Here is a 21,622-nt window from a genome sequence, read left to right as displayed (position 1 = left end):
TAAAATTTAAATTAAAAAAGGACAGGTTAGGAAAGGTTATAATTCATTAGATAATGCTTGAAAAAAAATGGTGTAGTATTTTGTTCTCAGTTAGTACATAAATACTGTTTATTTTTTTTCTAATACTAATGAGTAATGAAAATACCTTACCTCTGACACTGTTAATCCCTCTTCTCTCTTTTGGTCCCGTTTGGTCTTGTCTCTTAGCATTTATCACAATGTAATGTACTATATATTTTATTTATGCATCTTATTATTGTCTGTTTCCCCTTAGAATGGGGACAATTTATGATTGATTTATTAACTACTAGATTGCTAGTGTGCTTAGAACACCACCGGGACCATAGTAGTTGGTCAATAAACACTAACTGAATGAATAAATTTTGTTCAATTTATAAAGAACATATTTTGTCAAGAATAATAAAATTGGAAATTTGTATTTAATATGTATGTGAAGAATTTTGAATAAAGGGATATTGTTTGTGTTTCAGATTTAGTAAAATATAGGACAAATATATAGAGATTTATAAAAAAATAAAAAACTTCAGTGATATAAAAGCACTTTGAGGTATATATATATCTCCTAAGCGTTTAAGCTGTCAAGCACTTGTGGGCAGTTCACACAGATTTCCCGTGAATCACACACTTCCCTCCAGGGGCCATATGGTATCAGCTGTTCTACTCAGCAAGTGTGAATTAACAGGTCTTTCTCGTAAGGCCTATGCAGCTGAGATGATTTCTTCATTTAAGAAATCTGAAGTTAATCTGCATGAGGACACATACAGTGGACAAGATAGGAGACATCTATCAATCTAATCACCGTCATTGCTGGGGGCATTGTAGCTTTTGCCGATAAAAGGAGTTTTAAATATAGTAAATGTCCCCACTTCGTAAAGGAGAAAGCAGAAAGGCACTTTTCACTCTCGTTTTCTCTTGTTACCTTTAATTTCTTGTTCGATCATCTTATCTCAATCTCTAACCCAATGAGCCTTTAAATGTAGTCTATGGTGGTTCAGAGTGTTGCTTTGGGAGGAAGAAGAAAATTTTGCTTAAATACCAGCTCTGCCACTTCCTTCCAGGGAATGGAAACAGCTCTGGCGCTAATTCTGTTTGCCTCCTTCCCACTCTTCTCTGTGCTCCTGGAGTCCAAGCTCTACCGGCTGCAGCACCAGGCCTGCTCTCTGGGTGCCAGTTGGGATTGGCCAATGGGAGGAGCAAGATGGAGCCTGGAGAATGAAAGAAGGCAAATATTGGTATTTGTTTCCTCTGCTCCTGCCTATCTCATGGCAGGGGCTTTCTTCCTATCAGTCACAACTCCTATTGGTGTGGGTGCTCCTGCTTCACAGGCTCCAGTGCTCACAGGGATCAGAAAGCACGCTTCCCTCCCCTTTCCCTTTAGACATGGGATATGGCCTTTCCTCATCCCTTATTAGTTCCTCTAGTCTAGCCCAGTGGTTCTCAACCTTGGCTGCACATTAGAATCACCTGGGAATCTTTTTAAAATCCTGATTTCTGGGCCTCATCCTCCGGAAATTCTGTTTCTTTGTTATGGGGTGAGGCCACAACATTAATAACGAAGAAACAGAATTTCCGGAGAATGAGGCCCAGAACTCAGGATTTTAAAAAGATTCCCAGGTGATTCTAATGTGCAGCCAAGGTTGAGAACCACTGCTCTAGCCCTTCCAACTACTCTGTTAATAATCCTCATGTAGGGACTGACAGATACATCAGCTGAAAGATCAATTACTCTATATGTAAACTGGGGGCAATGTTACCTTTTAATTTCTTGTGTTGATAAAATTATATTTCATACTAGTAGCTACATTATCTAGCCCAATTCTTGGCATATATTAGACGACCTTGGTGCCTACTGTGATGCAGGGCTAGTAACAGTGATGTTGTTATCCAGCCAAATAGCAAAGATCTTCTCCAGTTTGTTGTTATTGCATGTATTTCTCAAGTGCACAGAGGAGAATACGATTTCAAGTGAAAACAAAAATCAGCCTGTTATAACTGTTCTTAAAATAACAGTTTCTGTTGCAGAACAACAAACACAACTTTACTCCTCAGGAGGGTAATACACAATGCAACAAAGGTACATTTATGATTTCAATGATTGTGTCAAGGTTTGTGTGGCTAGCCTCTTCCCCAGATCTTTTCTTGTGAAATGTTATACACAGATATCTTTTATGTTGAAACTGAAGTATCGGGTGGGTCACTAAGGTGTTTCCCAAAATTCACAAGGATGCCAGGCTTTTGCATATAGTCTGGCCATTGTCTGCTCTCAGTTTAGGGACGAAGAGATGACTACTCTTTTTTTTTTTTTTTTTTTTTTAGTAAATATTTATTGTTCAGATTATTACATTTGTTCCTCTTTTTTCCCCCTCATAGCTCCCCTCCACCCAGTTCCCACCCCACCCTCTGCCCTTACCCCCCCACTGTCCTCATCCCTAGGTGCACTCTTTAATGGAAGATTCCAACCGTGCTGGCTGGAGCAGCCGGCACAACAAGCAGCTGTAATCACAGTGATATTTTCTTCTTTGCTGTCTAAATGCTTCAATTTTTATAATTTGAACTAAAACTTTGAATCACTCTTAAAATGATGCCTTATTATTTAGAGCAGTTAGAAACTCCCTGGGTCTGTGGATTCAAGTAGTGAAAGAAATTGTTGAGGTCAATAATTATTAAATTAGTTTTATTTCCAAAATTGGTATATTTTACCAAACCAAAAAATCCTAAAATTTGAAAATATTTTTTATAAATATAAAATAATCTTTTAATATCATGTTCATCATGAGCTTGAATTACAATGACTTAAATGGGAATGGAGTATTCAGAAAAATTGATGTATTCAAAAGGACACAATTACAGATACAACATTACCCCGATAGGTAAATGGACTAACAAGAAAAAATGTGAAACAAGATATTTACATAAGTACATTGGCATATAGAAATAGAATTGGTTATCATTTCTTTTTTAAAAAATGTCTTAATGTACAAAGATGGTCGTTTCATTTAACAGAAAAAAGCTACTTTTAAAAAAATTGTTTTTAAAATTAGTTTTGAAACTCTTCCCCCCACTGTTGTAGGAAAGTCAGGGTATAGTTTCAGAATATTTTCTTTTCTACTTAATGATTATTTATGGTTACAGGAGACAAAAATTTTGTTATAATTATTTATAATTTTTTCAAAGCTTTTGCCACGAAAAGAGGAAAAAAAAAACTGACATAATAGCTCAATGTAAAAGTCACATAACTTCAGAAGCAATATTCATTGAGTAACTGTTTTTTCTCATGATATGGCTATTTTAATTTAGGTTGTTTTTGTTTTTTCCCAAGTAAATATGTACAGATCATAGATTGCCTTTTTCTCCTTCTTTTCCTCTTCCTTCTCCTCCCCTTCCTAACCCTCTCAACCTTTCTCTTCCCCTCTTCCTTCCCCCTTCCCCTTCTCCCTTTGCCCTGCCCCTTCTCTCTTCCCCTCTTCCTTCCCCCTTCCCCTTCTCCCTTTGCCCTGCCCCTTCTCTCTTCCCCTCTTCCTTCCCCCTTCCCCTTCTCCCTTTGCCCTGCCCCTTCTCTCTTCCCCCTCTCCTTCCCACTTCTTTCTTCTGCTTCTTCTCCTAAGGCATGTGTGGTAGATGATGACAAGATGGGAGGATCTTAATACCATGTATATAGGCATCCACAACTAGGAAAATGACATAAACTTCTTTTTCATAAAGGCCAGAAGCAAGAAAGTTTAGAATAAAATTTACATAATTTTGTGGAAATATCTTAAAGTGAGGTTTTAAAATGCTAATGCCAGTAAAACCACAGTTAAATGTTTTCTGTGAACAATCTCCTGTTTTCTTCTGTTTCATCAGAATTTTTTTAAATAGTCCCCACTTTAAAAAAAATAAATCTAAGACCCAATTATGCAGAAAAAGATAATATCATGCCAGGTGCCTAATATATAGCATTATTTTTATTTTTTGCTTTGATATTCTAAAATAAATTTGTGCTGAAGGAAAAGTCCTTAAATAAATCTCATTCCAAATCCTTTTAAAACAGTTGTAATTATATTCACTGCCATCAGAACTAGCAGTCTTGTTGGGTGAGCATTGCAGCTTAAGATGTTTCTCCTGATTTCACTCTCAATTTCCTTGCTGCATCTATAAAAGAACAATAGAAATGTTCTGTTTCCCTAAGTCAATACATACATACATACATACATACATACATAAATTTATAAATAAAGCAGTAAATTTATTGGTTGTTAAATGCTTATTCAACTTGGAAAAAAAATTCAAAATCTACATATGTGTGCATTTTCTCTCACATATAGGAAGATCAGAGTTAGGGAGACTGAGCACTCTAATTTCTCTTGCTTTGTGGTTGGTATAAAGTAATTTTTGCATGAAATTTAAAAATTGCTTTAAATGATTTTCAATGTATTTACTTTCATAGTCAGTAGGTTAAACAGTATTAAGTATGTGTTCACTAGTAGTCATTTATTTCTTCACAGTAGCATTAGATTTTTACTTTCTACAAAGTTTGAAAGACTTTTTATTGTAAAATTTGCAAATAGCAGTTGACAGTGAAACAGGAAAATGTAATCATAAAGAATTATGTGACAAAGCTACATGTTATTTGGCTGCTTTAACCATTTTCTAAAATGAAATCTAAACATTTTATAAAAATATTTAATAAACCATAAGTCACAGCAAGATCTTTTTAGTCTTATTCATACAAATTGACGTTTCAGTTTCTTTTTTAATTTGAACTTGTAATTACTAAATATGTTCTTAAAAAAACTTCTTAATTAAACTTTTATTTTACAAACAAATATAAAAAAGCACTATTTTTAAACACCCACTCTGTTGGAGTATAATATTTCACTCAGTTTGGAAAATATATGGTACCTGCATTTTTGAAGATTAGCAAAATCTCTCTTCTCATACATGTGGCATTTTAAAAAAGCCAACAGGGAAATGTCAAAAATGCATTTCTCTAATCCATTGCTTCTTGGTTGAAGTACATGGCTTAGGACAGGATTGGATGGGAAATTTTGTCTGAATATGCTTACATATCTTTTGAATTTTAAATTGTGTGAATATATTATTGATTCAAAAAGTCAAATTAAAATTCAAAAGGAAATGAAAGCATTGTCTCCATTTTATATCTTATTTATTCTCATATTCATTCCTTCATTTTCTATACTATCAACTTCAAATTAATAAACAAGGAGGTAAATGAATGTTAACTGGAACAGTTAGGCACATTTCTGTTTGTATGTGGGCTTAGAGAACTAAATAACACTTAGTGCACATAAGTTGGATAATAGGTGACTGTTTTTCCTTCTCCCAAGGAGGACAAATACTAACACAAATTACAAATGCTTAGACCTAATCATCCTTTTGGAAGGAAATAAACCATCTTTATGTGAGTTCAAATGATAGTAAAGTCTGAGTCCCTTTTTTAAGCTCAACCTAGATTTATTTCATACCTTAATCAAGCTCATTAACTACCCTCCTGCTTGTATGTTTTGGGTTCATTACTATTTGAACTCAGCCTCATTTGCATGTTAGAAGACCCTTTCCTTGGAGCAGTGGTTCTCAACCTTCCTAATGCCGTGACCCTTTAATACAGTTCCTCATGTTGTGGTGACCCCCAACCATAAAATTATTTTCATTGCTACTTCATAACTGTAATGTTGCTACTGTTATGAATCTTAATGTAAATATCTGATAGGCAGGATGTATTTTCATTGTTCGCAACCCACAGGTTGAGAACCGCTGCTTTAGAGCAAGGTGATGCCAGGTGATGCCAGGTGAAGGTTGAATTAACAAGCATTTGTAAGTTGTCTGATTTGTTTTCATAAGTCAGTCATAGGATGATAGGTACTACAATAACGCTTTCTGACAGGAACACAATAAGCATTAGAGAACACATATTTTATCATTTAGTCTTTGCAACAACATGTCTGTGTGACAGCTAAGAGAATCTCTTATTTATGGAAAAGAAAAACAAAAAGTTAAATATAGGAGGGATTTACCAGAGAAAGCACATGTTTTGCTCTGCCTCTGGATGGTTTTATTGGTGATGCAACCTTCCCTAGGAATTAGAACTAGCACAGCGCTATAGGCATGGCATAGGGTTTATTAGGGAGAACTGACTATGCAGCTCTCCCTGTATTGACAGGGCAGTGCATCTCATTTTTCTACACTTAAACAATGTGTTTTCCTCTTTGGGCTACATTCCTTATCTTAGTTCTCAGTAGCCAACATGCTTTTGGGGGTTTCCTTTTTCTTCAAAAATACTGACATTACTTTTTCCTCCGTATCTGCTATGCTTTAAGTGTAGTCTGCAAGGACCTGAGGGTCATTGAGATCCTTTCAAGAAATCTAAGAGCTAAGGACTAGTTTAATAAGAATACTAAAATATCATTAATCCTTTGTCACTGTGTTGGCTGATGGTACAGAAACAATGGTGAGTAAAATACTGACACCGGAACATTGGTACCCATTACACAGGTAACCATCGTATTCTTCCTTGCTGCACACTCACAATAAAAACAAAAGCTAGTCACACTTAAAAAAGTCCTTAGTGAGTAGTGAAAAGTATTCATTATTTTTGTGGGTTTTTTTCGGTCTTTTTTCTTTAAGTATTCATTTTTATTAAATGTCTACCTTTAAATATACTAAGTCTCACAGACTAGGGTCTGTTTGGGAAAACAAGTCATACACAAATAGTACTTCTGCTGCCTGACAAAGACCAAGGTTTTATCTCTAGAAAAGCACTTGTACAATTATTGCAGTTTTGAACTGTTTGCCTTTCTCTCAAACCACTATTTTTACTTGAAAGAACAACTGAAAAAAAATGGTTATTCAGATTAAAGAATTCAGCAGATATTTTCTCAAAATTGATTGAAGTTGATATTGATATTGAATAATAAAAGGTGTCAAAACTTAAAAGATTTGCATAAATAAGTGAATCACTATTTTCCAAATGATCACTGGATGATGTTATGCAATCATGAATGAATAAATGGTCCTTTCAGAGGGCATGATAGAGTAGTGGATTTTAGTGTGAAGAGCAGAAAAATCTTTTTGCGTGGTTTCAGTTTCTACATAACTTAAGTTCTGGTGTAGTAACAAAGAACAATATCCACAATTATCTAAAAACCCTATTAGCATATTCATTTTTCTCTAACTACATATGTGTGTGAGACTAAGTTGCCTCTACACACAAGTAACACAATATCTCAATGGCATGCGTGATTGCAAAAATCTATATGAGACTCAGCTTCTTTTTTTTCTTTTTTAAGAAAAATCTTCATTGTTGAAAGTATTACATATGTCCCCTTTTTTTCCCCCATTGACCCTTTCTAGCCTGCCCCCACCTTTTACCCCAGGCCTTCACCACACTATTGTCTGTGTTACAAAAATATTCTTTTTTCTCCCTTTATTGATTAAGGCATTACATATGTGTCTTTATCTCCTCATTGCCCACCCCCCACTCATGCCCTCTCCACCCCCTGGTGTCTGTGCCCATTGGTTAGGCTTATATGCATGCATACAAGTCCTTTGGTTGATCTCTCTCCCTTACCCGCACCCTCCACTACCTTCCCTCTGAGGTTTGATGGTCTGATCGATGCTTCTCTGACTCTGTTTTTATTCATCAGTTTATGTTGTTCATTATATTCCACAAGTGAGAGAGATCATGTGATATTTACCTTTCTCTGACTGGCTTATTTCACTTAGCATAATGCTTTCCAGTTCCATCCATGGTAAGAATTCCTTCTTTTTTACCACAGCGTAGTATTCCACTGTGTAGATATACCACAGCTTTTTAATCCACTCATCTGCTGATAGGCACTTAGGCTGTTTCCAAATCTTAGCTATGGTAAATTGTGCTGCTATGAACATAAAGATGCATATATCCTTTCTGATTGGTGTTTCTAGTTTCTTGGGATATATTCCTGGAAGTGGGATTACTGGGTCAAATGGGAGTTCCATTTTAGTTTTTTTGAGGAAACTCCATACTGTTTTCCACAGTGGCTGCACCAGTCTGCATTTCCACCAGCAGTGCACGAGGGTTCCTTTTTCTCCACATCCTCTCCAGCACTTGTCCTTTGTTGATTTGTTGATGATAGCCATTCTGACAGGTGTGAGATGGTACCTCATTGTTGTTTTGATTTGCATCTCTCGGAAGATTAGTGACTTTGAGCATGTTTTCTTATGTTCCTTGGCTTTCCTTATGTCCTCTTTCAAAAAGTATCTAGATCCGTTGTCCATTTTTTGATTGGGTTGTTTATCTTCCTTTTGTTAAATTGTATGAGTTCCTTAAATGTTGGAGATTAAACCCTTACCGGTGATAACATTGGCAAATATGTTCTCCCATGCAGTGGGTTTTCTTGTTGTTTTGTTGATGGTTTCTTTTGCTGTGCAGAAGCTTTTTATTTTGATGTAGTCCCATTCGTTTATTTTCTCTTTAGTTTCCATTGCCCTAGAAGCTGTATCAGTGAAGAAATTGCTTAGGCATATGTCTGAGATTGTGCTGCCTGTGGATTCCTCTAATATTTTTATGGTTTCCCATCTTATGTTTAAGTCCTTTATCCATTTTGAGTTTATTTTTGTGTATGGTATAAGTTGGTAGTCTAGTTTCATTTTTTGCATGTATCTGACCAATTTTCCCAACACCATTTATTGAAGAGACTGTCTTGACTCCATTGTATGTTCTTGCCTCCTTTGTCAAATATTAATTGAGCATAGTGGTTTGGGTTGATTTCTGGGTTCTCTATAAGAACAGACATATAGATCAATGGAGACTCAGCTTCTCTTGTATTAATTCAGACATTAAAGAGTATTTGAAAAAATGTAAATAATGTCTCTCTTCTCACTATTTTTGAAAATATTATTTTTATAAAATAATATATTTATGTTTACATGTAATAGTCTTATCATTTTAAAATACCAAATAAATTAATGAGATAATAAATATAGTTAGTTTTAATCTCTAATGTGCCAAATCTCTCTCTCTCTCTCTCTCTCTCTCTCTCTCTCTCTCTCTATATATATATATATATATATATATATATATATATAACTTATATAAACAAAACTTTTTTGAGTCCTCAATACGTTTTAAGCATCTTAAGAGATCCTTCAAACAAAAAGTTTGAGAAACACTCTTCAACAAAAAATTCAACTAGATATAGAAACAAGATTAATCACCCTATTTATTTGCAAATATCTATCAAATTGAGATTATGCTAATAATAACTCAGTCACTGAAAATTGACTGATAATGTACAAATCATCTTTAAAGATCAGTTTGCTTAAATTAAATGGAATAACAGACAGTTGAATCTTGAACAACATGGGGGTTAGGGATGCTGACCCCTCCACACAGTCAAAAATCCATGTGTATCTTTTGACTCTCCCCAAACTTAACTACTAATAGCCTACTGTTAATCAGAAGCCTTACTGGTAATGTTAACAGTAAATTAACGTATTTTTATATTAAACTAGTGGCCCGTTGCAGGAGGATTCCTGCAAGAATAGGGCTTCCCTCCGATCTCTGCTGCTCCTACCCCACCCTTCTCAGTGGCTCCTACCTCGCCCATCTCTGTGGCTCCTACCCCACCTGTCTCTGTAGCTCCTACCCCACCTGTCTCTGCGGATCCTACCGCCCATCTCCCCGGCTCCTACCCTGCCCATCTCCACTACCTTGGCTCCGTTGCTTGGCTTCCTTCTACGGTATCTTCAGTCTTCACTCCCAGTGGGTAGATGCAAATTAGCCACCATCTTTGTTGGCGGTTAATTTGCATATCATGTTGATTAGCCAATGGGAGGTATAGCAAAGGTATGGTCAATTACCATGTTTGTCTATTATTAGATAAGACTAGAGGCCCGGTGCACAAAAATCTGTGCAGTTGGGGTGGGGGTCCCTCAGCCCGGCCTGTGCCCTCCCGCAGTCTGGGACCCCTCAGAGGATGACCACCTGCCAGGGTCCAACCCCAGCAGGTCCAGGGGTTCCCAAAGGCGTAGACGGAGTTGGCGAAGAAGGAAGGACATGGAGACAGTGTTCAGTTGATCAGCAGCCTAGCCAGGATCTCCAGCCAGGATCTCCAGCCAAGTTCTCGTCTGGATCTTCAGAGAGGTTCTGGTTAGGATCTCCAGCCAGGTTCTGTGTCCATGTTCTCTTGCTAGGTTCTCCAGCCAGGTTCTGTAGCCATGTTCCCTCACTAGATTCTCCAGCCAGGTTCTGTCCAGGTTCTCAAGCCAGGTTCAGTCACCAGGTTCTAGTCAGGTTCTCTTGCCATGTTCTATCCAGGTTCTGTAGCCAGGTTCTGTCTCTAGGTTCTTCAGCCAGGTTCTCTCGCTAGGTTCTGTCTCTAGGTTCTGTTGCCAGTTTCTGTCCAGGATCTTTTGCCATGTTCTCTCCAGCGAAGTTCTGTCTCTAGGTTCTGTGTAGGTTCTGTCTTCTAAGTTCTGTCTTGTTACATCTGTATTCATACCAGTTGATTCCAATCATATCAATCTCTATTTCAAAGGTTAAGGCGTTTCTAATCTCCATTCCAGGGAGTAAAGATTATGTAGCTTAAGCATAATTGTTCATAGTTAAAGTGATTAATTACCCGCCTGGCACTTAGTTAAGAGGTTTTGTTCCCTCCCTAACTTCAGGGGAAAATCCCTACCTGGGGAAACAACCTTTCTCAGAGAGAAGACCTTGGTTAAAACACATAGTGCCAAGAAGGTGAGCAAACATATTAAGAATAGTATGCCATATATGCCAGGTCCCTTGAAACAGCAAGCATGGACCGGCTCCCGGCAACCACCTACTGGCTTAGGCCTGCTCCCTGGGGGATTGGGCCTAAGCTGACAATCAGATATCCCTCTGGCAGCTTGGGAGCCCTCGGGGGATGTCCACTTGCCAGCGGGGACCAGGCCTAAGCTGCAGCCGGACATCCTTAGTGGTGGGAGCCCCACCCACCTCCACCGCTGTGCTGGCAGCCATCAGCCTGGCTTGTGGCTGAGCAGAGCTCCCCCTGTGGGGGCGCACTGACCTCCAGGCGACAGCTCCTGCATTGAGCGTCTGCCCCCTGGTGGTCAGTGTGTGTCACAGTGACCAGTCATTTCCAGTCATTCTGCTGTTAGGGTCAGTTTTCATATTACCTTTTTATTATATAGGACAGAGGCCTGGTGCATGGGTGGAGGCTGGCTGGTTTGCCCTGAAGGGTGTCCTGGATCAGGGTGGGGGTCCTGCTGGGATGCCTGGCCAGCCTGGGTGAGGGGCTGAGGGCCATTTTCAGACTGGCCAAACACCACGGCAACAGAAGCTCCCAGCCTCTCCTTTTTTTTTCTTCTTTTTTATTCTAGGATTTATTTATCTTCTATAATTGAAACTTTGTTGCTTTGAGTGGAGCTCAGAGCTGGGAAGCTTGGCTTCCTCCATCATTGGGGCAACCAAGCCTCCTGCTTGCTCCAGCTCTGTGGCTGCTGGCTGCCATCTTGGTTGTGTTAGTTTGCATATATTCACTCTGATTGGCTGGTGGGCGTGGCTTAAGGCATAGCGAAGGCATGGTCAGTTTGCATGTTTGTCTTTTATTAGTGTAGATGTATTATATATACCATATTTTTATAATAAAGTAAACTAGAAAATGTTATTAAGAAAATCACAAGAAAAAGAAAATACATTTATAGCATTTATGGAAAAAAATCCACACATTAGTGGACCCACACAAACCCATGTTGTTCAAGGGGCAACTGTTTTTTCTAATTTCTTTGAAAAGTTAAATAGACAAAGAGCTCCAAATTAAACCAAGTTAATTAAAAGCAGCTACCTCTTCATACATCCTGAGTGATTTAACACCCTTTAGTGGTGTTATTTACAGTGTTACATGTCTAAGCTTTGTTGTTATTTTTTTCTGGAGTGTTAGTTGAAAATGAAATAGCTAATTTGCATGTTTGTATATATTTGCAAATCATGCTTTAAAACTTTAATCCCCAGTACGTAAACCAAAAAAACAAAAAAAAAGAAGGATGAATTAGCACAATTTATAGTAATTATATTTATTCATGACCAATATTTTGGCATTAAATAATCAATTAAATCTTTTAAATTAACTAATGTGACACAATTTAAAACTATATACAGATAAATAGTGTAAAACATGTATTAAGAACTCAATATAAGATATAGATAACCTTGAGTGGGGTGAAGATGGGGGTAACAGGTAAATAAACAATATGTACAGAGATAAGATATTCTTTATCTTCCCTAGCTGCACTGTTATACAATGTATATTGTAAACACAGTCAACCCTAAACTACATTTAAACATGTGTGTATATTCTCTATATTTACATATATTTTTCTATAGTAGTATTTTTTCACCCCTGAACAAATACTTCAAGAGTTTTATGATGTCCTTGACACCTTTGGCAGGTTGTCATCTCCATAATGCAGTTTAGATTTTGTAATATTTCAGTTATTGTACATTTTGGTTTATTTTATTTAAAAAAAAACCCTGTTTTTATTCATAGAAATACAATTGAGGCAAATGTACAAATCATTGCTTAATGTCAAAATCAATGAATAGCCTCAATAAAGCACTCAGTAGATTTAAGCTTAGCGCAAATGTGACAAAAGAAGAAATAATGTGTTTAGAATTCTGTGATACTTACAACATACATAATTTTAATATATTAATAATATAATATTGTATTTAATGGATGACATGATAAGATGGATTGATATTCAACCAGGGGAATCCATAGACATTGTAAGGATACAGTTTGATTATAGATTCATTTTAAAAAGAAGAATATTCTAGAAATTATTTTTTAGGGGGGATAAAGTTTATGAGAGCATTTTAAGCATATCTTACCTTCTTCCTCAGACAGTTCTCAAGATATCACGTAGTGATCTTTTAAACTACATAATAGATCAAAAAGAACTCTTCAAATACTGAAATTGCACTCAGAATAAAATTCAAAATCTTTATTGTTTCTTTCCCTCCACTCTGACCTCACTCAGAATCACTTTCCCCTCATTTACTACAAACCATTATGGTGAGACTTCATCAGTTCTTTGCATAGGCCATGCTTCCTGCCTCAAAGCATTTTTACTCAAGCCCAATGATTCTGTTGAAACCTCTACCCTTGCCTAGCTGGTATAGCTCAGTAGTTGAGTATCGACCTATGAACCAGGTGGTCATGGTTCAATTCCCAGTCAAGTCACATGCCCGGGTTGCGGGCTCAGTCCCAATGTAGGACGTACAGGAAGTAGCCAATCAGTGATTCTCTCTCATCATTGATGTTTCTATCTCTCTCTTCCTCCCCCTTCCTCTCTGAAATCAATTACAAAATATATGTTTTTAAAAACCACAAGCCTCTACCCTCGTCTGGTTTTTACTGATTGATAAATGTTTCCAATTGCCCTTTTCCCCTCCCCCACCCCAATGCAACCCCTCCAACCTAAATTATTTTCTTTTACCTTATACTTTCTTAATTACCTGTGATTTTCTTGCATAGTAAAAATCATACTTTGTAAGTAGGTGCAGTATTCTCATATGAAAGTATGGTTTCATAATATCTTTCTCCACTTTGGAGAATGTTTAAATTGTATTCACTGTTGTGTTCTCAGTATATAAAATCTTTCACATAGATAACTCTCAATATTTGTTAAATTGATTTTTTAAAAAGTCAGTATGACTATCTATGCTCAGTTTCTTGCTCAGTAACCTGAAAAATGCCCAGCTCCGTGCCATGCTCAGTTACCATTAGTCTTTCTTTTTCCACATGTCATGTTTGTTCACATTATTAAAATGTGATCTTCTGTGTTTGAGTTATTAATAAAAATATTACCTTGTATTTTGCATGTCTGCTTGTTTTTTTCAAATTTATTTATTTTTTAAAATTTATTGGGGTAACATTGGTTCATGAAATTATATAGATTTCAGATACATAATTCCATGTGATCTGTATATTGTACTGTGTGTTTTGCACCCCATGTCAAGTCTTCTTCCATCAGCATTTATCTCCCCTTTCCTTTCTTCTACCTCCCAGATCTTCCCTTCCCTCTGGCTATCACCATACTATTGTCTATGTCCACGAGTCTTCCTTTTTTTACTTCTCTTAATCCCTCCACCCTCTCACCCAGTCCCCTACACATCCCCTCTGACAGTTGTCTGTTCTTTGCATCCATGTATATGTCTCCACTTTATTAGTTTATTTTGTTCATTGGATCCAACATATAAGTGAAATCATATGGTATTTTTCTTTCTCTGTCTGGCTTATCTCACTTAGCATAAGACCTGGAGAGTATTATGTCTGCATTTTTCAAAAAATGGCTTTATTTAGATATAATTATCATATCACAAAATTTAATCATTTAAAGTATATAATTCTTGGTTTTTAGTGTAGTTACAGAGTTCTACAGTTATCCTCATAACAAGAGGCCCGGTGCACAGGATTCGTACACTGGTAGGGAGCATGGCCTGCAGGGATCAGCCCACTGTGGGAGTGCCGCTCATTCCTGTCTGCCAAGAGGCTATGGACTGCCCTCTGAGTGGCTGTTCCCTGGTACAGAATCTTCTGTTGAGCTGGAGCACTTACCTCTCCAGGGTACCTGGTCAGGGCCAGGCCCAGGGACAATAGCACTGGAAGGCCGTGGAGTAGGCCTTAGTCCCACCGCGGCCGTGAACCCGCCTTCCAGCCTTTGGGGTCAGCTCTGCAGCTCTGCACTGTGCAGCCTTCGAGTGTCTGGAGGAGGTGGCAGGGAGTGAGGAGGAGGAGACTGGGGCAAGGAGGTGGCATTCGCAGCCTAGGTTCCTGCTGGTCGGCCTAGGGTTTACAGTGTGAGCAGCTGCTCATCCCAGTCAGCTGAGCAATGCTCCCACTGTGTTAGCACACTGACCACCAGAGGACAGCTCCTGTGTTGAACATCTGCCCCCTGGTGGTCAGTGCACATCATTGCGACTGGCCAACTGGTCGTTTTGGTGGTTCCGCAGTTCAGTCGCTGGGCTTTTATTATATAGGATGTTATTTTAGAACATTTTCATCACTTGGAAAGAAAACCCAGTACTCATTAGCCTCTGCATGTGCCCCCTCCTTCATAGGCAAACCACTAACATACTTTCTGTCACTATGCATTAGTTTAGAACATTTCATATAAATGGAATAATACAATATGTGGTATTTTGTGACTGGCTTCTGTTTTTTTAATCCATTTTTTAGTCACTAATATTTACTCACTCTTACAAAGATATCAATCTGTCATTGATCAAGACTTTAAAAAGAGGGTCCTTATCTACAGATAATTTGAGCAGCACTATTCTTAAAAAAACAAACAAACAAAAAAACCTCACCCAAGGATATTTTTCCATTGATTTTTAAAGAGAGTGGGCAGAGCGAAATGTCAATGTGAGAGAAAGACTTTGTTGGTTGCCTCCTGCACAAGCCCCTATCAGGGCCTGGGCTGAGGAGGATCCTGAAACTGAGGTACTTGTCCTTGACTGGAAATTGAATCCGGGACCTTTCGGTTTGTAGGCAAATAATCTATCCACTGTTCTATTTATTTAGTTCACTGGGAAAGAAGGGAAAACTGGCATGACCCAACCTTTTACCCTTGATTCCAGGACAAAACACTATCAGGACTTGAATATTCTCTTTAAAGATATGTATCACAATGAATTTATTTAGAGATTCTTCCTGGAGCCAGCTCCTTAGTCTTAGCCCCCTTCTCATTCTTCATTTTCTTTTTTTCCAAAATGTAAGCCCAGGAACGATGGAAGTTTCAGCTTATTTAAATCACAAGGATGAGCACGGCCACAGAACCACCCCGTGTCCTGGAAGAATCACAACCCTGTTCATCCCAGAAGCCACTAGTTACCGAGCTGGTCTTTAGATTTTTCACTGTCAAAAAGATAATATAAACAATGGGCTTACTTTCTGTTGAATTACAAACTCCTGAGGCCAGGTCATAATAAGTGAGTGCAATGTAACACGTATTGGTTCAGCTGCTTTTTTCTTTTTGCTTGATGAGACACATTTTAATAATGTGTAGGCATTACAGCATGTCTGTGATTTGGTCAGCACTTGCTAACACCCGCAAGGTTATTGCTTTGCTTTTGCACTTTTTAAAAATTTCACAATATCTGCCATGGCTAAATCAACTTGACATTTGCTTTGTTTTTTCTTCCACTACACAAGCAAAGGAAACACAGATGGTACTTATAGAATATTTCTTATACAGTTCTGTTGAAACTAATGAATTGTGAAATGAATCTATTCTAAAAATTGTCCCAACCGTAACTAGAATACCTCTTGTGGATACACTGTAAAAGTCAACTTCTTCACTTAAACTTACCTTTTTATTTGAAGATTCCCATTGTGACAAAGATTCTCATTGAGAATTTCTGAAATTAACATAATATATAATTTTTGTCTTAAATAACAAATATTACAAGAACCTCACTAATTTTGCCTAATCAAAATTATTTTTGGATCATAGTATTTTTATGCTAAATTAGGCCTATTAAGTGATATTGACTATTTTTTTAATTAAAGGCAAAACAAAACATAAACCCAGCAAGAATACCTAGAAACGTAAAAGTTCTTATTTTTGCTGTATGAAAATCTTTTTCCAATTCTCTCCAAATTTTAGATATGAAATATCATCTTTTCTGAGAATTCAAATGTCCTATTAATACTTTTATATCTATGCTTTATAAACACTAATCAAAGCAGATCAAAGGAAAAAAACAAAGAAAAAAGATTCAATTTAATAAATGTGTTCAACTCACAAGAAGATAAAAGAACACTGAGTTTTTTTCTATGAGAAAAGCTACCCTTTCCATGATCTTCAAAAGCTTGGATCTCCTGGGCAAATGGAGAAATCAGTAAAAACAAGCATCAGCTGTTTTTATTGATATTTACTTTGATCGTGTTAGTTAAGTATTCTTTGTGTCAGGCTAAACTTTACATAAATAGTTAATTAAGCATAAATTAGTATGGCATGAGGTTTTCTTTCCTACCAGTTTGAGATATTTTAGTTATTACCAAAGAATAGCCTAAATAAAAGGCTCCATTAGTGCTTAGTTTAATAATTACATATTTTAATTATTTTTCAAGATTGTGCATTCCTTGGCATTATATGTTTCTAAATTTTACAAGGAAATGAAAGAACCGGAAATGGTAGCTTCCATTAGAACAGTGGTTCTCAACCTTCCTAATGCCGTGACCCTTTAATACAGTTCCTCATGTGGTGACCTCAAATCATAAAATTATTTTCGTTGCTACTTCATAACTGTAATTTTGCTTCTGTTATGAATCATAATGTAAATATCTGATATGCAGGATGCATTTTCTTTTTTTTTTTAATTAAATCTTTATTGTTCAGAGTATTACATTTGTTCCTCTTTTTTCCCCCCATAACTCCCCTCCTCCCAGTTCCCACCCCACCCTCCGCCCTCACTCCCCACCCACTGTCCTCATCCATAGTTGCACGATTTTTGTCCAGTCTCTTCCCGCATCTCCCACACCCCTTTCCCCCGCAAGAATAGTCAGTCCATTCCCTTTCTATGTCCCTGATTCTATTATAATCACCAGTTCATTCTGTTCATCGGATTATTTATTCACTTGATTCTTAGATTCACTTGTTGATAGATGCGTATTTGTTGTTCATAATTTGTATCTTTACCTTTTTCTTCTTCTTCCTCTTCTTAAAGGATACCTTTCAGCATTTCATATAATCCTGGTTTGGTGGTGATGAACTCCTTTAGCTTTTCCTTATCTGTGAAGCTCTTTATCTGACCTTCAATTCTGAATGATAGCTTTGCTGGATAAAGTAATCTTGGTTGTAGGTTCTTGGTATTCATCACTTTGAATATTTCTTGCCACTCCCTTCTGGCCTGCAAAGTTTCTGTTGAGAAATCAGCTGACAGTCGTATGGGTATTCCCTTGTAGGTAACTGAGTTTCTTTCTCTTGCTGTTTTTAAGATTCTCTCTTTATCTTTTGCTCTTGGCATTTTAATTATGATGTGTCTTGGTGTGGTCCTCTTTGGATTCCTTTTGTTTGGGGTTCTCCGCGCTTCTTGGACCTGTAAGTCCATTTCTTTCACCAGGTGAGGGAAGTTTTCTGTCATTATTTCTTCAAATAGGTTTTCAATATCTTGCTCTCTCTCATCTTCTGGCACCCCTATAATTCTGATGTTGGTACGCTTGAAGCTGTCCCAGAGGCTCCTTACACTATCCTCGCATTTTTGGATTCTTTTTTCATTTTGCTTTTCCGGTTGGGTGTTTTTTGCTTCCTCGCATTTCAAATCATTGACTTGATTCTTGCGCTCCTCTGGTCTGCTGTCGGGAGTCTGTATAATATTCGTTATTTCAGTCCGTGTATGCTTAATTTCTAGTTGGTTCCCCAATATAACATCGAGGGTCTCATTAGTTTTCTTGTAGATCTCATTAAGTTTATCGGCGGCTTCTAAACAGTTCTTGAGAGACCTTAAAAGTGTGGATCTGAACTCTAGATCTTCCATTGACAATTTTGTCCTGTTTCTTTGTCTCCGCATTTTGTTATGCTTCCTTGGTGCACCCCCTAGTGGTCTTTGTGCGCAGTCTTATAGTTAAATCTTGATTGTTGTAGCTAATTCCAGGGAGGGTTTGACCTCCAGGCCAAGTGGCTATGAGAATCAGCTGTTTCTGCAGTGAGAGAACTTCTGTCCTCTAGGGAGGTGCTAATCTAGCCTTTGCCTGAGGCTATCCGGCAAATGCCTCTGTGCAGGGCTTGGGCGGGGCGGGTTGCACAGGATCAATAGGGTGGGGCCGGAGAGAGCAGTTATGGCGGCTCTCAGTCCTGTCCCCAGGGGCTCTGCCTCTCTGAGTCCCAGCACCCCCTGCAAAGCTCGGAGAGAAAGCTGCACTCACTCTGAGCAAAGCCAGACAGTCCCGCTTCTCCCGTTTGAGTCTGGGTCCCTAAAGACTCGCCTGTATCTGGAGCTCAGAGTCTGCGACTCCCTCCCGATTGAAAACGCCAACCGTGCCCTCCGCTGCCAGCCCGCTCGGTGCACTCCGCACCTCAGAATTTGACTTCAGCACTGCGCCTCCGCACCTCAGAATTTGACTTCAGCACTGCGCCTCCTCTGAGTGTCCGTATGCATTTCTCTTTCCTCCTAGTTGTAGGACTTCCACTCAGCCAGCGTTCCTGTGGTTCTGGGTGATGTCCCTTCCGTCTTTTAGTTTCACTTTTGAAGTAGTTGTTCAAGGCAGCAAACTCCGGCGTTAACCTATGCCGCCATCTTGGTTCTCCCCAGGATGTATTTTCATTGTTACAAATTGAACATAATTAAAGCATAGTGATTAATCACAAAAACAATATGTAATTATATATGTTTTCCGATGGTCTTAGGCAACCCCTGTGAAAGGGTCGTTCGACCCCTAAAGGGCTCGCGACCCACAGGTTGAGAACCGCTGCATTAGAACAAGCATAATGCATTAATGACAGAAGCTGTATTGGTTTTGGCACAAAAGTAGGATTTGTACAGCACATTCATACACATATAATCAAATTACTTGATCAATATAACAACCAAACTACAGCAGGAAGGCCGGGGAGGGTGGGAGGGCAGGAGGGGGGTGGGTAAGAGAACAACCAAAGGACTTGTATGCATGCGTATAAGCATAACCAATGGACATAAGACACTGGGGGGTAGGGGAGGCCGGGGGATTGTCAAGGGCGGGGGGGGAAAAAAGGAGACATATGTAATACTCTTTGTAATACTTTAAGCAATTAAAAAAAAATAACAACTGCATGAAATGACTGAAATGTATATATGCTAAAGGAAAACACTGCTTATTAATATGGAAAAAGGAAATATTTCTTAATAATTTTAGGAAAAATATAACAAAGTCCATGTTCCATTAAATATTTTACTTCATGATCTACTCATATTATTAGTTATTTCTTTGTTAATTCTTAATTATTTATCAGAAATAGTTCCCAAAAGACATAAATCTTTGTCTTTAGCTCAGATACAAATACATAGACAATAATCCCCTCTTAAATATTCTAAGTTATTAATAAGCTTTCAGAAAGTTCAATTTATTATCTATCTATCTATCTATCTATCTATCATCTATCAACAGAAGATCAAGTGTGTAAGTGGAATTCAGAGAAAGGGGCAAATCATCCTCTCCTGGCCCAGTGTGCACTTGGCTTCTTAACCTTTGCCTTCTCCATTGAGAGCTGAGTTTTAGACCCTAAATTTCTTCCAGAGGTATTGGAAGCAAAGGCCACTCATGTTAGGGGAACTGAGGGCCATGAATGAGGGTGGGAGGTCGTGAATATTATCATAGACAGGGATTAAATCTATAATGACAGGGAAAAAATATAAGGATTCAAAGGGATAAAATATGTGGAATTGACATACTGGAATTGACATATGCAATGCAAAATACAAATATTTATTATTTTGATCAGCTGATGGCATCGAGTGATCAGGGCCAGTGCCTGGCACCAGAAGCAAGGGTGAGCGGCTGCTCTGGCTTTGGCGGTGGGTGCGAGCAGGGATGGTGCCGGCAGCAGGTGTGTGCACCCAGTGGGACTGCAGCGCATGGGAGTAAAGAATTTTCAGTAAGCACCAGAGGCTCGCCCCAATGACAGTGAGCAGTGCCCTGCCTTGGTCTGGCACCCCCACTCATCTGCTCCACCATCCCGCCATGACCAATGCCCACCTTGTTCTGAGCTCTGTCTCCTGCTGCCAACATCCACCATGTTCTGCGTGTGCCCCCTAGCGGACAGTGCACATCATAGCAACTGGTTGTTTGGTTGTTCCACTGTTCGGTCTATTTGCATATTAGGGTTTTATATATTTAGATGCCCAATTTGGGGAGAACATTGCTAATGTTTACATATTAAACTTAAGAGTTCTAATGTCAATGTCTGATTTTGAAAACAATCATAGCAATGCTTACATTGCTCTAAAAGTTACTTGGAGATTAAAAAAATTGACCGTGCTTTCTATTTATAGAATACAATTTTACAAAAATCCACTCAAATGGATAAAGTCTTGAATGTAATACCTGAAAATATAAAACTCCTAGAAGAAAGCATAGAAGTAAGCTCCTTGACATTGGCTTAGAAAATCATATATTTTAAATTTGACACCACAAGCAAAGGCAACAAAAGAAAAAAATAAGCAGGTGGTACTATATCAAACTAACAATATCCTGCACAGCAAGGGAAATAATAAATAAAATGAAAAGGCAACTACTGAATGGAAGAAAATATTTGTGAACCATATATCTGATAGGGGTTAGTTTCCAAGATATATAAAGAACTCATACAATTCAATAGCAAAACATAAACAATCCATTTTAAAAAATGGACAGAGGAATTGAATACACGTTTTTTCAAAGAAGATATGTTCGTGGTCAGAAGGTACATGAAAATATGCTCAGCATCACCAATCATCAGGGAATGAAAACCACAATAAGGTATCACCTCATACCTGTTAGAATGGCCATTATCAAAAGGACAAGAGATAAAAAGTGTTGTGGAGAATGTGGAGTAAAAGGAATCGCTCTGCATTATTGCTGTAAATGGAAATTGGTGCAATGACACTGAAAAACAATAT

The sequence above is a fragment of the Myotis nattereri genome (genome assembly GCF_964212035.1).
Source record: "Myotis nattereri genome assembly, chromosome: 6".
NCBI lineage: Eukaryota > Metazoa > Chordata > Mammalia > Chiroptera > Vespertilionidae > Myotis > Myotis nattereri.
The sequence above is the reverse complement of the archived record's forward strand: the minus strand, read 5'-3'. Positions refer to the sequence as shown.